Here is an 18164-nt window from a genome sequence, read left to right as displayed (position 1 = left end):
CTGGAGGACTTCCCCCATGGCTCCTGGCACACTCTGCCTTCACTTCTGGCCTTGAGGGAACATGTTTTCTCTCCCACCAGGGGACGCTGGGCTTGCCACAGAAGAGGCCACATGAGCTGCACGTCTTTAAGTCTTCCTCAGTGTCTTTTTAAACAAAAACAGGTAGTCAGAAATTATAATATGTGGTTAACATCTTAGGCTCACTTTTTTTTTTGTGGCCGAAATAACGAAGTTATTTATTTTGCTAGACCAAAAGCTTTCAGAGGGTAAACTGTGACTGTTCACTGTTAAAATTCTATTGCCAGGTACCTCTACCAGCATATAGCAAGTACTCAATAAATGTTTTTTGAATGGTTTTGCAACATCGTTGATGGGAATGTGTATCATACGGTTTGTTCCTTTTTGCTTTTCATTTCTCCACTCTACAGATATTTGAAGAGAACCTATTATAATGGTTAACTTTCAGCTTGACTGGATTAAGGAATACCCAGAGAATGGGGAAAGCATTATTTGGGTGTGTCTGTAAGGGTGTTTCCGGAGGACACTGGTGTGTGAGTCAGTGAGCTGGGTGGGGAAGATCCCCTCTCAATGTAACTGGGTGCCATCCAAACGGGGGACCCAGGGACCCCCAGAACAAAAAGGAAGAACAAAAAGAAAGAGGAAAGATGAAATCACTCCCTCTCTCTCCTGGCACTAGGAAACCCTTCTCCTCTTGCTCTTGGACATGAGAACTCTAGGCCCCTGGGCCTTTGTGCTCTGGGACTTACATCAGCAACTCCCTGGGTTCTCAGGCCTTTGACTTCACATTGAGAGTCACATGTTCAGCTTCCTGGTTCTGAGGCCTTTGGGCTTGTATGAGCCACACCACTGGCATCCCTGGGTCTCTAGCTTACGGATGGCCTAGTGTGGGACATCTCAGCCTCCATAATCACATGAGCCAATTCCCCTAGTACATCTCTCGTATACCTAACTCCATATCTAGATCTGTCTATGTATCTCCTGTTCATTCTGGCTTTCTATAGACGCCTGACTAACATTAACTTCAAGCATTGTTCTAAGTACAAGAGAGATAAGCAGTGGTAAATAAAATATAGACACGACTCCTGTCCCTATCAGCCTGTGGTCCAGGCCCATGAATTTCACGTATGTCATCCAGTACACACATGGCACGCAATAATAAAATTCTGTTATATATTAAGTACACGAACTCTGACATTTCTTTTCATTATTTTTTCTTAAAGAAAAATGGCTGTCATTACCTACTAAGTTGATTCTATGACCCATGACTGCTTGGATTATTCCTGCAGTTTGAGAAACATTGATTCAGGGCAGAGATTCAGAATGTCTTCTCCACTATGGAGTCCTCAGAGTCATATTTTTCAATACCCAAAACTATGTATATAGTATTACAGAGGAAGGTTATTACGCTGAAATACCATTATAAAAATATTTTATTAAACAGATATGTGCTATAGTATACGTGCTTCTGTATCATGCATTAAATATAAGATCTGCAGCCCTCTTGTATTGGCTATAATCTGAAAGTGGTAAGGAATGCTATTTTTAGAATTCTGCAACTGTAACGTGATATAAAAATATCTGTGATTATTATTAGTGACAAAGACACAGGTGCTGCTCATACTATTGTGGCGTGTCACCTATAATTATCATTGAAGGAATGCTAAGTTTTAGAAATTGATGAAAACAAAGAAACATTTCCACCACCACCCCCCCATCCAAATTTATAAACTCCAAAAGGGCTGTGGATCCTGGGATGGAATCCTGGTCTGGTGGATCCATCCCTTATCTTGGTGATCTCAAAGGTGCTGTTCTTTTTCTCAACATTGAGACAAAAGTACCTAACTGAAGTGGTAAATTATGTTTGCCTAGCAACTGTCAGCATCAGCCAGGGGGCCTTCAGCTGTGTAAGGATGATCCTTTTTCTGCAATCCACTGGGTCTTACTGGGTTAGATGGAGAAATGGTGATACACATCCTGGCTAGACCCACACCTTTTGTGGGTGCCGGTGGAGCTACTGATTTTAAAAGCCAGGCGAGGACTAGCAGCTGCAGAGAGGTAAAGGCAGCAGGCCCCCTGGGGTGGGGGCCAGCAGGAGTCCCTAGGCACCCCACCAGCCCCCTTCCTGGTCTAAAGCAAGCCCTGCACCGCAGGGAGGCAGCCTGTGGTCTGGTTCATTTCTAGATGGGCTATTCAGTTTGGGGGGAAGAGCATCTTTCAGAGGCTACAGTGGGGAGGGGGGGTGAGGGGGTTCTCAGAGGCATCTCACTTCCATTGTGATAACAGACGTGTGGCCCTAAGGGGACACACATTCAGCCTACTAATAGGCTGGCATTAAAAGAAGGGGGTGAAATGCCGACAGGCACCGTGGACCAGTTCAGTCCAGTTTAGTCTTGTTAAATACATGTAAGAATCCAGTGTGGGAGGGAGCATTTTATCAGCTCCCCAACAGTCATTGAAAAGGTGCCCCCATAGCTATGATTTAATAATAAAAAAAAGAAACAATAAATGTGGAGGAAAAAGAAAAAAATAAAATAAAATCACAGTTTTAATACAAAAAAAAAAAAAAAGGCGCCCCCTTGCTAACCCGTTGTGGAGAAAGTCACTTTGAGACTATAAGTGTTAGATAAATAAGGGCTTCTCTGTCTTGTAGGCCATGCACATTTTCCCTTTCCAAAGGAGCAGCAAATTGTCCGAGAATGTGGGATGTCGCAGCCTCGTCTGTCTTCTCGTGACTTACTGAGGACCTCAAGTTCTTCTTCCGTTTGCCAGTTTCTTACCAAATGGAAACGCCACCCTGTCACTGGTCTAGCTTGGGCAGGAAACGAGCAGCTGGCATGATTTAGGATGCACGGTAGTTAGTTGTATGGACCCACTTGGCTAGCCAACCACAGCCGGTTATTAAATCAACACTAATCTGAGTGTTGCTCCGAAGGAATCATGTAGATGTGGCTCCTATCTGGTATCAGTTGACTTCAAATTAAGGATATTTATCCTCAGGAATGGGGTGGGGGGTGCTCAGTGATCAGTGGGAGACCTTAAGAGCAAAAACTGAAGTTTCCTGGAGAAGCAGAACCCTGCTGAGAAGGCTGCGTAACCCCGCCTGGGTTTCCAGCAGAGACTCCACACTTGCCACCCCCACAGTCACATGAGCCAATTCTTAAAATAAATTTCTTAATATACATATAGTAGTTCTATGTCTCTGGAAAACCCTGACTGATGCAGGATGTATTTTTTTTTTTTTTGGTTTGTTTTAAATTGTTTTAAGGCAAGAACCTGAAAGCAAGGTGACTTCAACACAACACAGCACACACCCCAGCACACGGCCACACACGTACCGTCTATGGAGGCAGAAGAAGAGGGCCCTGGGCCAGGGAGGGCTGGGAACATAAGGACCTTTCTCTTTTTCTTTTTCACATTATTGAGTGTACAGAGAGGAATGGCCTATTCTCATCAGCTGGGGAGGCCGTTTGTCACCTCCCATTCACTTCTCCATCTTCTGTGCTCTGTCACTGCCACCTGCTACCCAAGCCACACACAACACAGTCCCTGAGACTTCATTGCTCTGACCAACATCATCATGGTGGTGATACAGTGTTCCCCCATCAAAAGGCTGGACAGGGGACCCCAGTTTCCTAGGCCTGGGCAATTTTGTGAAGGGAATGCCCTGCCGTTGTGCCCTGAGCTGGAGGAACTGCATTTATCTATTTGTTAATGCCCTATTAACATTGGAAAGATGTCTGCCATCTACCAAGTCCTGGCCAAATGTAATTCCCAAGACCTTATACCCCTAGACAAAGGACTCACGTGGAGACTTCCCACTTGGGTCTTCTCCTCTGCCAGGGGCTCTGGTGCTTTTCACTCTTCCTATATTCCTTTCTATCTAATACCTCCTATCTCACCACTGATCTGTGGTCCCTGGGTTCATTCTCGGAATCCCTGAGGCCAAAGACCTCCTGCGGAAATAAATTCCGGTTAACAGTGGCCTCATTTTACTAATCCTTTCTGCCACATTTGCTCTTTCTTGGAACTTCTCCACTCTTGGGCTCCTGTAATGTCACTCCTAGTTCTCTCTGTGAATCTCTGCCCCCGTCTCTCTCTCCACCTGCTCTCCCCACTTTCTCTGCACCTTCTCTCTGAGCACTGGACACATGGTTGCTGGGTGACTCTCATTCATAGAGTTTCAATCGCCTCCTAAATCTTGATGACTCCTCAGTCCTTGTCTCTATCCTCCAACTCTCCCTGTTTCTTCAAAATTATCTACCAGCTGTCTACTGGACTTACCCACCGAGGTTCTCCATGCCACCTCAGACTGGACATATCCCCATGCGTCCATCACTCCTGTTCTTGGTCTTAGCTGGTACAGTTCCCAGCCACTAGCAGCCCAACCTGGGATCTCTCCTAATAACTTATCAGTCTTTTTTTTTTCCTTTTCAAGCCTGATATTAAGAGCAATATAAGTACTTTTACTATACTCGGTTGGATGAAATTGGATTACTCTGCAGCGTAATCATTATTCCAAGTGCCTGATTTCTGTAATGGGATAATTGACTGCCTCTGGTCCTAGAACACCAGACATAAGTGAAATATGCACCTGTGCGTTTAATCAAAATAGGAAATAATAACCAGGGACAGCTTCTGATAAGTTGGTGTCACACAGACACAGAATGTGTCTCAGTCTGTTTCAGCTACTGCAATGAAATGTCAAAAATTGTGTGGTTTATAAACAAAAGAAAATTTTTTTCACAGTTGGAGGCTGGGAGGCCCAAGGTCAAGACACTGGCAGATTTGGCGTTGGGTGAGGACTGCTTCCTGGTTCGTAAATGACAGTCTAGCTGTGTCCTCACATGATGGAGAGGGTCAGGGAGCCCTCTGGGGTCTCTTATATGGGCACTGATCACATTCACCAGTGTTCTGCCCTTGTGATCTAATAAGTCACCTCCTTCCACTGTCACATTAGCATTAAGATTTCAACAAATGGGGGCGGCGCCTGTGGCTCAGTGAGTAGGGCGCCGGCCCCATATGCCGAGGGTGGCAGGTTCAAACCCAGCCCCGGCCAAACTGCAACAAAATAATAGCCGGGCGTTGTGGTGGGCGCCTGTAGTCCCAGCTGCTCGGGAGGCTGAGGCAAGAGAATCGCATAAGCCCAAGAGGTAGAGGTTGCTGCAAGCTGTGTGACACCACGGCACTCTACCGAGGGCGGTACAGTGAGACTCTGTCTCTACAAAAAAAAAAAAAAAAAAGATTTCAACAAATGAATTTTGGGGTGACTTGAACATTCAGCCCACAGCAGAATGCATCCTAACTAGTGAGAGGGATAAGATGTGGCTAAGGAGACTGGCAGAGAAGACCTTGGGGGACTTGAGGCCTTGGTAAGGATACGATCTTTATCCCGTGTTCAGTAGGAAACCACTGGAAGGTTCTAGAGGGGGTTGCGAGATGATCAGGTTGAGGCTGTAGAAGACCACTCTGAGCTCCAGAGGGGGCAGGTTGGATGAGGCCAGAGGAGAGCTCATGTTCCTTATCAGACTCAGTCGGTCTGGGTAGGACCCAGCACCAGAGAGATCAGCAAGTTCCCCGTGTGAGTCTAGTAAGTCAGGGTGTGACTTCCTGCACTAAATCTTCCAGAACGTGAGACCCTGTGATGGCCCTGTGAGAAAGATTCATCCTCCACAGCCACCCAGGAGAACTCCCCCATCCCTGGGACAGCCTGACTCTTCTGTGGACAGCTCCAGTGCTCCAAATCTCCTCTGGCCTGCCTTCTGCCCAGGGTAAGTATTCCAGTTCTTTTGTTAGTAATAGCCCACATGTAAGCTGGATTCGGGGACCTTCATTTCCTTCCTTTTTATCTTTCTTTTCTTTAATATATGATGCAGGCAGGTGGAAGGAGAAAGTGAAGGGGGGTGTGAGGTGAGGGGAAATGACATCTCATCTGCCACACCCCCAGGGCCTACCAGATTCTTTGAAAAGCTCCAGAGTCTAGCTGTACCACTGTGTAGTACACTAGTCCCCTACGATGGACAGTAGGTACTTTCCGTTCTTTTACTACTGCAAACAGTCATCAGTCTCCAGCTTTGTATATATTTCTCTCTGTACATGTTACCTGTTTGATAAACTCAGAACAATGCAATTGCTAGGTCAACGGGTATGTGCATTTACCATTCCAATCATACTGTTCTCCCCCAACGTGGCAGGAGAGTTACCGCTGTCCCACCACTCTTAGGGGTGCCATTTGGTGCTGCTCTGCTGGAATTTTTTTGCCCTGAACTGAACCGACTCTTCCTGTGACCCACTGACGTTAGTGACTGTGGGCCACTTCCGCTCTCATTCCAGAAGCTCTGCTTCTCATGAAAATCCCAACACTGAATCTGACATTGTGACCACAACACCAACATACAGTCATACAGCTTGTTCTGAAGTGCAGCTGCTAAACTGGTTTTCTCTCATTTTGAACCTGGGCTATTGGATTTATGTACAGAAATTTCCATTTGTCTTCATATTAATTTTCTTTCTTTGATGTAACAAGTCACCACAAATGTGGGGCCTTAAAATAACCCAAATTTATTATCTCACAGTTCTGTTGTTTAGAGGTCAAAAACATGAGGTTTACTGGACTTAAATCAGGGTGTTGCAGGCTGGGTTCCTTCTGGGGGCTGTGGGGAAGAGCCCATTCCCTCGCCTTTCTCAGCCTCCAGAGGCCACCTGCACTCCTTGGCTCATGGCCACATCTTCCATTTCCAAGCCAGCAGCATGTCCCAACCTCTGACTCTGAGTCCTGCTTCCATTGTCACAGTCCCCTCCTCTGACTCTCCTGCTTCCCACTATTACCCTTTAGGGACCCCATGATTACATTATCCACCCACACAAGGCAGGATAAGAGCCCTAAGCTCTTTAACTTAATTACATCTGCAAAGTCCCTTTTGCCATGTAAGGTAACGTATTCATAGGTTCTGGTAAGTAGGACATGGTTATCTTTACGGAGCCATTATTCTGCCAGCCAAAAGCTTCATTAAACATCGTCTTGTTAAGGCTAATTGCTTCAAATAATGCTGGAACACAAATAAGCCTTCCAGGAGGGTCTGGGTGTCCTCCCGCCTACTGGAGTTTTAAACTAAGTACCACCTAGCTGAGCTGAGCATCCTTGGGGCTGGATTGAAAATGTACAAGAACAAATGACCTATAGAGATGTGCTTTACAGTTTGTAAGGAACGCTTATGTTCACTGTCATGGTATAATCCCCACTATCAGGTAAGGAACCTGAGGCTGAGGTCCTTCAGTGGCCTAAGTGCCAGCGAGGTTCCTCCAGCTCTGAGGCTGTCACTCTTCACACCACACCGGCTGCGTGAGAGTCATGCGATCAGCGAGTCCCCAGCAAAAGTCCGGAGAGCTCCTGCTCTTTGGTGGGTCTCCAGAGCTGCACGAAAGCCACCACTTGGTTGGAGCAAAGACTCACCTTTAAAGTTGGTCGAACTTATTTTCGTGCCTTTATCACCCAGAGCTGACCACGGCCCCACCCCCGGGAGAGGCAGACGCAGGGAGACTGGGGCGATGGCCAAGCCCCAGAGGGGTCACCAGAGATCCCTGGGGCTTCTCTGACCAAGCCACAAGTTCTCTTCCAGACATGCCACCATGGAAGGGCTAGAAAGTGCGAGAGCTCTGAACTCTGAAGGCTGAGTGGGAAGCAGCACCACTCTGTGCCAGCACTTTCCAGGCCGCTCACCTCATCCTTCTGAGAGTTTAGCTGCCATCATCATCATTTTGCTGACAGCAGCTCTGAGAAGTTATGGTCACAAAGATGGTAAAGCCATGGACTATATTCCAGGTCATTCCAATTCCAAAGCCTGGGACTTTTCCACTCGCCCCCGCAAGAGCTGCTGCGAAGCATGAGTGGAGGTTGAAAACAAAACACAACCAGCACCCACTGTGTGACAAGACAGTTAGGAGCCCCCTGCCCACCCCCCTGGGTAGGTTTGCAGCTGGTTGGGTCAAAGTGCTGGCAAGAGAGGCAGGGAGGAAAACTGTCCCTTAGCTGATGTCCAGTGACCTGCAGCCCCGGGAGCAGCTGCCAGAGCTCTTCTCCTACCAAAAGGAGAGAGGCGAGGTGCAGCAGAGAGATACCAGGGGTGGGGGACAAATGACAGTGCTAATTACCAGGTAAAGTCACCAAACAAATCACCAGCTAGCGGCTTCTCCAGAAATGTTCTCATGGCTTGCTTTGATCACCATTTGTCTGAGTTGTGCTTCATTTCAATTTTTCCTTCAATTTGGATCCCATCTGCTGCCCTGTTTGCCGAGCCCACAGCTAGAGACACGGGCATGCAATTACCCAGCTCCCACGCATTTTCTTAGTCTCTTTCTCTTTGGGTTTAATTTCCCTGAGAGGCTCTGCCTTGAGCTTGCTTTAAAACCTGTAATTACGAGGAGGCACCTAATGAGACTAAAGGCAAACTTCCGCACGGCGCAGCTATTTTTTTTAAATGGGGTAAACAAAGGAAAATGTCAAATAGAGGGATCTCTACATTACTCCCACAGCTGAAAGGGTACTCAGTATCCAAACAGACGTGCCACACTCAGCACATCAGGTGGGTTGTCGTTCCTGGGGTCCTTGGGCTATTTGACCTTGCTGGATACAGATGTGTAAGTGGATCCCATCTGCCTGGGGGCCCAATGACCAGTGCTCCCAAGCCTGGAATGCCTTCTAGGCATGGTCAACAGGCACTTGCCCCTGGGAAGGTCACCGAAAGTGGAAGCAGAGCTCTGATCTCAGCCCTTGCACTGTGGCATTTCCAAGAGGTTTATTTTCCTCTCTAAGCACATTATGGGGTAATGACTTGGATTACGGAAATTGCAAACAGCATGTGTCATAATGAATATTTTGCCTTGGAACACAGCATTCTCAGGGACTCCTAATATCTGCGGAAACTCACAGGGTGACAGAAAAAATTGATCATGAAAGTATCATTCACACAAGGTAGCTATTCATGGGAATTCAATTAAAGAAGTGTTTATTTAGTGCCTGCTGTGTACCTAGCACTGTGCTGTGCATTTAGGATGCAGGGAGAGGGAGGGAGGAAAGATTCAATATTTAAGTATAGAAGTAAATGCAAGCAGCTGCACGGGAGCAGGACAGTAACCTCCGCAGCGAGAGCCCATGGGGATGCAGGACTCCACAGTTTCCAAGGCCAGCCGGCAAAGCCCCAATCCAGTGGTTTGTTGCTAATCCATCTGCCTCCATGAATTACTGCTGCCCGAGGGTTACTCTCTTCCTTAGCTGAAGCAACCCCTTGCCCCACAGAGTGTAAATGCTCTCACTTAGGAAGTGGGCTCTGCCAAGGCAAGGCCAAGAAGGGGATGACATGCCGGGAGGAGGGAGTGGCCAGGAGAGGGAAGAGAATCAACACAGGAAGAAATACAGGGACCTGTGCACAGGGCTGAGGATCAAAGTACCTGCGTTTGGATTTGATGGGGCTTCTACCTGTGCCCCTCGTAAATAACCGTGACAGGGAGGTATGATTATTTCCTCTGTACAGCGAGGAAGCCAATGTTTAGAGAGTGACGTTCAGGGTCACACAGACAGCAAACATCCGCACCTGGGCAGGACCAGAATTTTCCAGCAAACATCCTGAGATCCTCCTCTAGGGCTCTCACAGGGTCCTCCCGGTTCCAGCCTGCCCAGGTCTCGTCCTCTTTCCGGGAGAGAGCTCCCTGCAGAGTCGGGTCATCTCACGGTTTGAGGGAGCCGGCGCCCCTCTCTTCAAACTGTCAAGCATGAAAAACAGTTTGTTACCCCATAACGGGTTTGGCTTCCAACGCTTTATTTTGACTGGCCCTAAGCTTTCTGTCTGGCAGGCATACATAGCCTTAGTGATTTAAAGGTGACACATATGGCTTTGCATTTGTGGAACTGCCCTTCAGCTCCTAAGAGGATCGTGCCTGCTTTGAGAAGGTCAGATAAATTGGGAGAAATAAAGTCCTACTCACCTTCCTCAGATTTCTGTGCTAGCGGTTGGAGTCTGACAGAGTTAATTTGAAAGATACTCCCTGAATTTGCTCAAAAGGTTTGAAGCTGCTGCAAGTTCAGATGGATGACAAGTTGATATTCAAGGATAAAACCAAATGGACACCACTTAAAGCAAGAGGACCATGAGCTGATTTCTACCATGTAATGCTAAGCTATTTGGGACCCAAGGAAAATGTCATCTTTGGCTGAAATAAAAAAATGCAAACTCATCTTTTGGAGTAGGGACTACAGTCAGGCCTGGACTCATCACAAGGGTGTCGGCTAGAAGCTGATCCATAGTACGAGGGACCTACGTCCCAATGCCCCCTGGGTGCCTCACCAGCTGGACAGCAGGAAGGAGGTTCTAACCTGAGTCCAGAGGGAAAGCAGAGCCTAGCGCAGAGCAGGAAGCTGAGTCCAGGTGGTAATCCTCAGAGACAGAAGCAGTCTGCTGCCCTACGAGCTAAGAGGCAGGAGCCTGGGGGCAGGAGCTGTCAGTGAGGAGGGGGCGCTGGGCAAGGCTGTAGGGCCGAGTTGTAGGATCCATCCGATTCCATAGGCCACTGCTATGAAGTGGGTGATAGGCAGGAAGCTAAAGTGAGACTCAGAAATGCATCTCTGCAAGGACCGGGGAGCAGAATCCTCTGGTAATTAAATCAGAGTGAAGATAGATTTTGGAAAACACAATCTCTATTCTACCAAGGGACTGGCTACACTTACCTCATTAATGTGTGGGCAGAGTCCTGGGTCCATTGACCCAGGAGCCCAGCCCAGCTTTTCCTTATGGGGACCCTTGTGACCTGGTTGTCATCTCCCATAGCCACCAAAGGGGAGGATAGGGGAGAGTGAGAATTCCACCCACAGACTCCTGCAACAGGTGGTGCACTGAAGGGGTTAAAGACTAGTGCTCTAAAGGAAGACTAGTTAGCATAGATGAATTTCATTTTAATTGGGAGACTTGAAGGCAGTGTGGAAAGGGGAAGAATTTTAATAAGGTGGAAAAGGTAAGGCTGCATATTTGTAAAGATTTTCAGGAGCTAGAAGGGATCTTAGAGGCAAATAGCTTTCCTTGCTAAATCAAGCTTATTCAGCCGTGGTTTATAGGGAATAAAATGCACCCATTTTAAGTGTGCAATTCTATGAGCTTTGACAAATGCACATACTTGTGTAGCCACCAGTGTAATCCAAGTATATGATATTTCTGTCACCCCGAAAATATTGCTTGCATGTGTGCCCTCCCTGTAGTCTTCACTCCAAACCCAAATAACCACCGATCCACTTTTGTTCCTATAGATTAGTTGTGTCTTTTTAAAATTGTTTCATATAACTAGAATAAAATGGAATATACCCCACAACTGTTTATTCACCTATTGATCGACATTTGGGTTGTTTCCAGTTTGGGGTTATTAAAAAATAAAGCTACTATGAACTTTACTGTACAATTCTTTTGCAGACACATTTTATTTCTCCTGGGAAAAAACCTACGGGTGGAATCATTGGGACAAAAAGGGCATGTTTACTTTTATAAGAAACTGCCGAACTCTTCTCCAAAGTCATTGTATCACTTTGCACTCCCAATGATGTGCGGACGTTTCCGTTGTTCCAGACTCTTCCCAGCGTTTAGCATTACTGACCTTTAATTTTAGCCATTCCAATGGGCATCAAGTGGCATCTTGTCATGGTTTTAATTTGCACTTTCCTCGTGGCTAATAATGTTGAGAACTTTTCATGTGAATTGTCCATTTGTATATCTCCTTTCGAAAGTATCTGTCTAAATCTTTTGCCCATTTTTATTGAGTTATTTGTCTTGTGTATTCTGGATATAATCCTTTTACCGGATACATACATTGCAAATATTTTTCACATTCTGTAGCTTGTCTTTTCATTTTCTTGATGTTTCAGGAGCAAAAGTTTTTAATTGTGATGAAGTCTATTTCATCATTTTTTAAATTTTAGGGTCATGCTTTTTGCACTCTATCAAAAACGTCTTTGTATGCTCCCAAGTTGCAAAGATTTTCTTCTGGAAAAACACAGTGTCTACATTTTCAGTGTCTACATTTGGGTCTATGAGACATTTCAAGTTAAGCTTAGTGCACAGTGTAAGGTAGGTGTCAATATCTATTTATTATTTTGTATGTGGATGTCCAGATATCCAAGCACCACATGATGAAAGACCATCCTCTCCCCACTGAATTTCTTAGCAGCTTTGTTGGACACGGTTGACCATATGTGTGTCAGTCTATTTCTGGACTCTAGTCTATTGATTTCTGTGTCTACCCTCACACCAGTGCTTTATTTTTAAAGCTGAGAAAAGTGTGGTTGAGAGAGTGAAGAGCTAGGATAGAATCTGCAAATATCCATCTTGAAGACTTGTTGGGAGTCAGCAAAGAGGGGAATACTAACCAGTTGTGTGGATATTGGTGCTGGGATAATGCCTTCCCAGGAGCCCACCAGCCAAAGGGAAAGGCCAGCGGGAGCGAGAGGGAGAGAGCCGGCTGTTTACGCAGCAGCCTTGTGCCTTGGCACCAGCTGCTCCGTTCCTGAGGCTCCCCAATAGCAAGATGGGGGCAAGAACAATGCCTACCTCCTGAGAGTATTGAGAGATCACATGAGACGATGCTTTTCATTTAGTTGCTGCAGCATCTGGGACACGGTAGGTGCTTGGGCAAGTAACTCATGCCATTACTTGGCATTAGGGTCCTCCCTCTGGGGGCTGACCCCAGAGATGCCCCAGGGGGAGGTGGCCCTGTTGACTGAGGCATCCCACTCCCAGGCATGGTTGCTTTCCTGCTTCCTGTTCTCCCGGGTGCTGAGCTGTGACCTACAAAGAGACTCATATGCAGCTCCCCTGAGGACACTCCCGCCCTCCCGAGGAAGCTGGGTGCTCAGTTCAGGGCTGCAGGGCAGGAGAAGGCCTGCTGCCTAGTGCAGTGGCAGCACTGAATCCTGTCCCAAGAGGGCCTTTGTGGGTGCCTGGAAGTGAAGACCCACACACAAGATCCCTCGCTATGGGGCCAGCGAGGTTGGAACCAGCTGCATTAGTTCCCAGCGGGTGCTGGGGCAGTTGAGCTCCCACAAGACCTGGCCCCACCATGTCTGGGTCTTCTTGCCAGAATATCTGACTCTAGGGCAATGATTTTCAACCCATGTGCCGCAGCTCACTGGTGTGTCATGAGAGGATCTTAAGTGTGTAGTGAAAAATTTTAAAGATCATTAGTTAAATTATTTTCAAAAGAAGTTCAAAGCACAGTCTAAGTGTACATATCAAAATTAAAACCTCTTTAAATTGATTATATGAGTCTATCAAAAAGAAATATTCTTTTTTATACTATTGTCCTTGATCAACATAATTGAAGTGGACCACAGAAGTTTAGCTATAAGTTCAAGTGAGATAAGGAAGGTTGAAAAACCTGCTCTAGTGTCCGGTGTGAGAGTGCGGTGCAAATTTGCTCAGAAGGCGATCCAGCTGCAGTGGTGTGGGCGCCGTGGGTGACAGCCACGTTCGGAGCTCCAGCTGAGCCCCTCACCTGCCCTTATGCCCCCTCTGTGGTGACAATGTACCATCTGGAAAGACAGCACTGGTATCAGCTGGCAGTGAGGACTGAGCCGCTAACCCTGTATCAGGTGCTGCTCTGAGTACCTGGAACACAGCGAAGCAATAGTCGGAGCCTTGGTGCTGCCAGCTGGGGATGACTTTCGCATCATCACAGTGTGGCTGGGGCATTCACAGAGGTGTGGCCTGAGCCACGTGCTTCAGGTGTCATGCTGACCTAGTCCACACAACAGCTCGAGGAATAAAACATCCTTCCCCCCCACTTGGGGAGGAGGAGATGGGGCTGCAGGAAGGAAAATGTGTCCAGCGTGCTCAGCCAGAAAGGGGCAAATCTGACAGGAAGTGACTTGCTTGAGCTCCCAGGACACTGGAGCTCTAGTGGGAAGTCACTTCCTTCTCTATGCCTCAGTCTCCCCTGCTGTAAAAAGAGAGGCCTTTGCTGAATCATCTATAAATGTGGGAGGCATCTTTATGGATTTGGTAAAAATAGGAGTTTATAGAAGTTTATTATCAGTCACACTTGGATTCAAATCTCAGTGCCCCCCTTACTAGCTGTGTGATTCTAGGCAAGTCATTTAACCTCTCTGAGCTCAGTCCCTGCAGCCAGTGAGGAAGCTGAACTTCTGGAGCCCAATGAGGAGCTGCACCAAGGACCCTGGCACAGCACCAGGGACCCCGCAGGCAGCCAGCTGGTCTGAGGCTCCTTCCCCCAAGGCTCCTCCTACTCTGTTCCCAAGACCTAAATGGCCAGGCCTGAAGTGGTGAAAGTTGCATGGTATTTGGGAGGGTAGGGACATGCCTTCCCCTCAGCAGGTGTGTTTGGGAAGGAGATGGATGCTGTTGTGGGTTTGGGCAGATTAAGAGTTGGTCCCAAAGATGAATATCTATTACTCAGAAGGCTGCATGAGGCCAGAAGCCCCTGGGACAGTGGACATAGGAGAGAAAAGGTGATACAATATTGAAACAAAGGAAAATAAGTAGAAACTTCCATGCCACCATTAAATTATGGCAAACTGACATTTCTGACAATTAACTTGTACCTAATGTGTTCACACCAGTTCATCAAAAGTGTGCATGAGATTTTAAAACAGGAGGCTTTATTGGACCTAATCACAATATATACTTTTCCCCCTTATTAACCATCAATTCTATCATAAAAATATATTACAACATTTGATATGTATTCACGAAACACAAGGCATTGTAAACAGAGCAGGCAGCATTGGCCTTGGATTCAAAATTCTTGAGTCTCATTTTAACAGAAAACAGCTTTTGGCAAGTGTATAACATGGAAGGTAATATTGCCACAGTGTGAGGGCTTCTGGTAATATTTTTTAAAAATAAAAGGAGCCATACATGTGTTTAATAAATTAAGAGAAAGTAAAGTTAAAGCTACAATGCCAACAAACATGAAAGGATGCTAAACTTTTGCTTCATTTGTTTTATACTCAGTGTGCAGCTGTTTGTTTATAACATTCACCCATATGCATACACTCATGGGTGCACAGAGTCATGGGCACACATGTTTATGGGTGCACACATTTATGGGCGCATTCACTCCAAGACAAACACATAGATGTCCTACCCATTTTCCTATTCGTCTGATATTAAGGGTGTGCAACATTGCACAAAAGCCAATCATTTGCAGATCACTTTGTCCCCAGGAATGATATATCTTTTATTTTTTTAAATCCCAGTTTCCAACAGTATACTTAAAGTGTGCAAATATAAAGTGCATTTCCATATGGAATGCTAAATTAGCTGGCGTGTACCATAGATTTCCTTACTGTGAACTCCCTTCTGTCACCTACTGGCCACTCTCTGAATGACCCAAGCTGTGATGGTGTAAGTTTGCACCTCACTTTGCACAGGCAACAAAAAATATGAAAATTCAAAGACTGCAAAGAATTGGACTCCGGTGTTCTCATTACTTGGAGGCTCCTGGAGCTCTGAGGGTGGCAGGTAGCCAACTGTCCTCTCACATCAGGAAGTGGTGGTCCTCCCATTGGAATCTTGGGAAGGTGCAGCCTCTGTGTGGGGAGATGAGCAGGCTCTGTAACAGGGGATGGGGGTGTGTGGCTGACTTCATCTGCTGGCATCTGCTGTGCATGACACCATGGCAGAAGGGTAGATTGTGTCCTCCTAGGAGCTTCCTCACCAAAATGAATAATGCACATCCAGATGGCAAGGATGTAAATTCCTTCTCCCAGATGAGCCTAAGAAAACACAGACTGGCCTGTTCTGATGTCTGGAAAAACCACCCTAGGTGGTAATGAGGGTAAGGCAAGGCACCTTTTTGATTCACTGCTGGACTTCAAGGCTGTTTGTGATCCAGAGTCAGCCAAGTTTCTCTGGGGAAATCCTGCTGGGATCAGTGAGACACCAGACACTGTAAATATCCCTTCCCTCCGGAAGAGGTTGTGTTTGCATGTTTGTTGTAAAACAGGATTGTTGAGGTTTGGAACACTCTCAGTTGGCAAGGGAACTTGGCATTCAGAGGTTTTCAGAGCAGGGGGTTTGCTTACTGTTAATAATTCAAGATTTGGTGCGAAATGAGTTGAATGTGGGGCAGTGGCAGGCTGAGCCTTTGGGGCTGGGTTGGTTGTTCTGTATTTTAGCCAAGGCAGGATCAGTCACCATAATCTTGTCCTTAGGAAACTGAACATCTTGGGTCACCCTGTGAATTGAGGGTCATGCTGGTGGCATCTGAGGTCCCCCTACCCCAAACCCATTCTCTGAGGATGTTCTGGGGTATGACTTAGGTCTGGGCCTTCGCAGTGATGCTCTGATTCCCCCAAAGTGGATTTCCTATCTCCAAATACAGGTCTTGGGCTCTTTGAAACCATAGAATCACGACCTCTGGGTTTATCAATGTGCAACGCGGACTACAGCAGAGTCCTCAGGCATGCGTGAGAGGACACAGGAAATGCCACACACTGGCGTCCCTAAGAGGCACACAGTCTTTGAATCCAAAATCTAAATTATTTTAAAAGTCCTTAAATATGGGTATTCGTAAGAAACTATAGCACTGCTAAGGTTGATTAGATTCATGAGATCTGACCTTTAAATGCTAGATACATATTTACACGGCACACTGTACGAGCGAACTGTGGGAGTGAGGGAGGGTGGGTGAGCTGCAAGCACAAGGCCAGCCCGTCCTGTCTGCCCCATGCATTCTTCCATTCGTCCCCAGGGGACGTGGCAGTGCCCATCGGGACCCTGCAGCAATATTGTGTAACACTCCCCCGCTGAAGGTATGCATTTGTTCCCTTCAGGACATTGCAGAGGATGTGCCCTGGCTGAGTGTGGTTGGATTTCTTGAGAATTAATTAAGCTCCCTCCTGCCCCCATTGTACAAGGCAGATGCCCTGAAGAATGAGTGATTTGTTTTGATCTTTCCCTTACTCCCTCCTTCCTTTCCTCTTTTCTGTCTTCTCTTTCTTCTTTTCTTCCCTCTCTCCTTCCTTCCTTTTCCCCTTCTTTTCTTTTTTCTTTTCTTTCTTCCTTCTCAGTAGCTAAACACACATGGGCTTTCCTCACATCTTCTCCATTTTGGGATTCCCAACTTCAAGACTTCTCTCATCTGCCACTGGCCACAGATCACCTTTAACCTTTCTTCAGAGACAATGGGCCTCCCTCTCAGCACTCGGAAAACATCCTCTCTAGACCCCGGCTGAGTCCTGTCCACCAGGTGGGCTCCCACCTCCTCTGCGTCTCACCACATGCTCTTCCCCACTTTAAGTTCTGGCCCAATGTCAGCACCTCGTAAAGCCTCCCAGACCATTCCTTGTGCACTAGCCAAGTTCTCCAGCCCTTCCCCTTCACCCCTTCGCCCCCACAGCACTAAGCAGACCCCACTGAGAACCCCGCCCCTGCCCTGTGCAGTAATGACTTGTCCTGCCAGTTTGACGCAGCGTAGGGCCCGGAACACGGTCAGCGCTAAGTGTCCGAGGAGTGACGGGGGCACTTTTCACAGCTCTGGTTGGGGCCACAGCTGCGAGGGTGCATTTGGTGGGTCGCTGGTGGGTCACTGCTCTGCACAGCAGTGTCTGGCTCAGGCTGGCAGAGCCACCGCGTGTCCTCCTGCCTCTTCCTTCCATGGCAGACTCCCCAGGAACTTGGACAGCTGCATTCCTGGGATCCTCTGACTCCTCCTTGCTAGGCTGCCGATCCCCAAGGAAGCACCAGGCAGGAGGCCTTTGACTTCTTGGCTGTGTCTGAATGGAGGAAGGAGCAAACCTGAGGTTCCTGTCACCTGCCTCTGACCAGGCCAGGACTTTGGCCACCAGCAGAGCAGAGGCAGCTGGTCTGGGGTCAGACTAACTCTTGGGGGGCGAATTGGTCACTTGGTCTTGAGAGAAAGTGGGGACCTTACAAACCACACTGCTTTGAGACAATGTCCTCCCCTGAACCTGCAGGACCAAACCATAGAGATCTAGAAGCCAAGCTCCACTCAGCCTCTCCCCACATCTGCTCAGCCCAGGGTCCTAGCGCTAAAAGCAGGGCCCTCTGTGTAAGTTCTCCTGAGGTTCACTCTGGTGCCAGAGGAAAGCTGTGTCCTCAGATGCTCGTGGAGGCTGATGGCCCAGAGTT

This window comes from Nycticebus coucang, chromosome 3 (assembly GCF_027406575.1).
Source record: "Nycticebus coucang isolate mNycCou1 chromosome 3, mNycCou1.pri, whole genome shotgun sequence".
Taxonomy (NCBI): domain Eukaryota; kingdom Metazoa; phylum Chordata; class Mammalia; order Primates; family Lorisidae; genus Nycticebus; species Nycticebus coucang.
Note: the sequence above shows the minus strand (reverse complement) of the source record.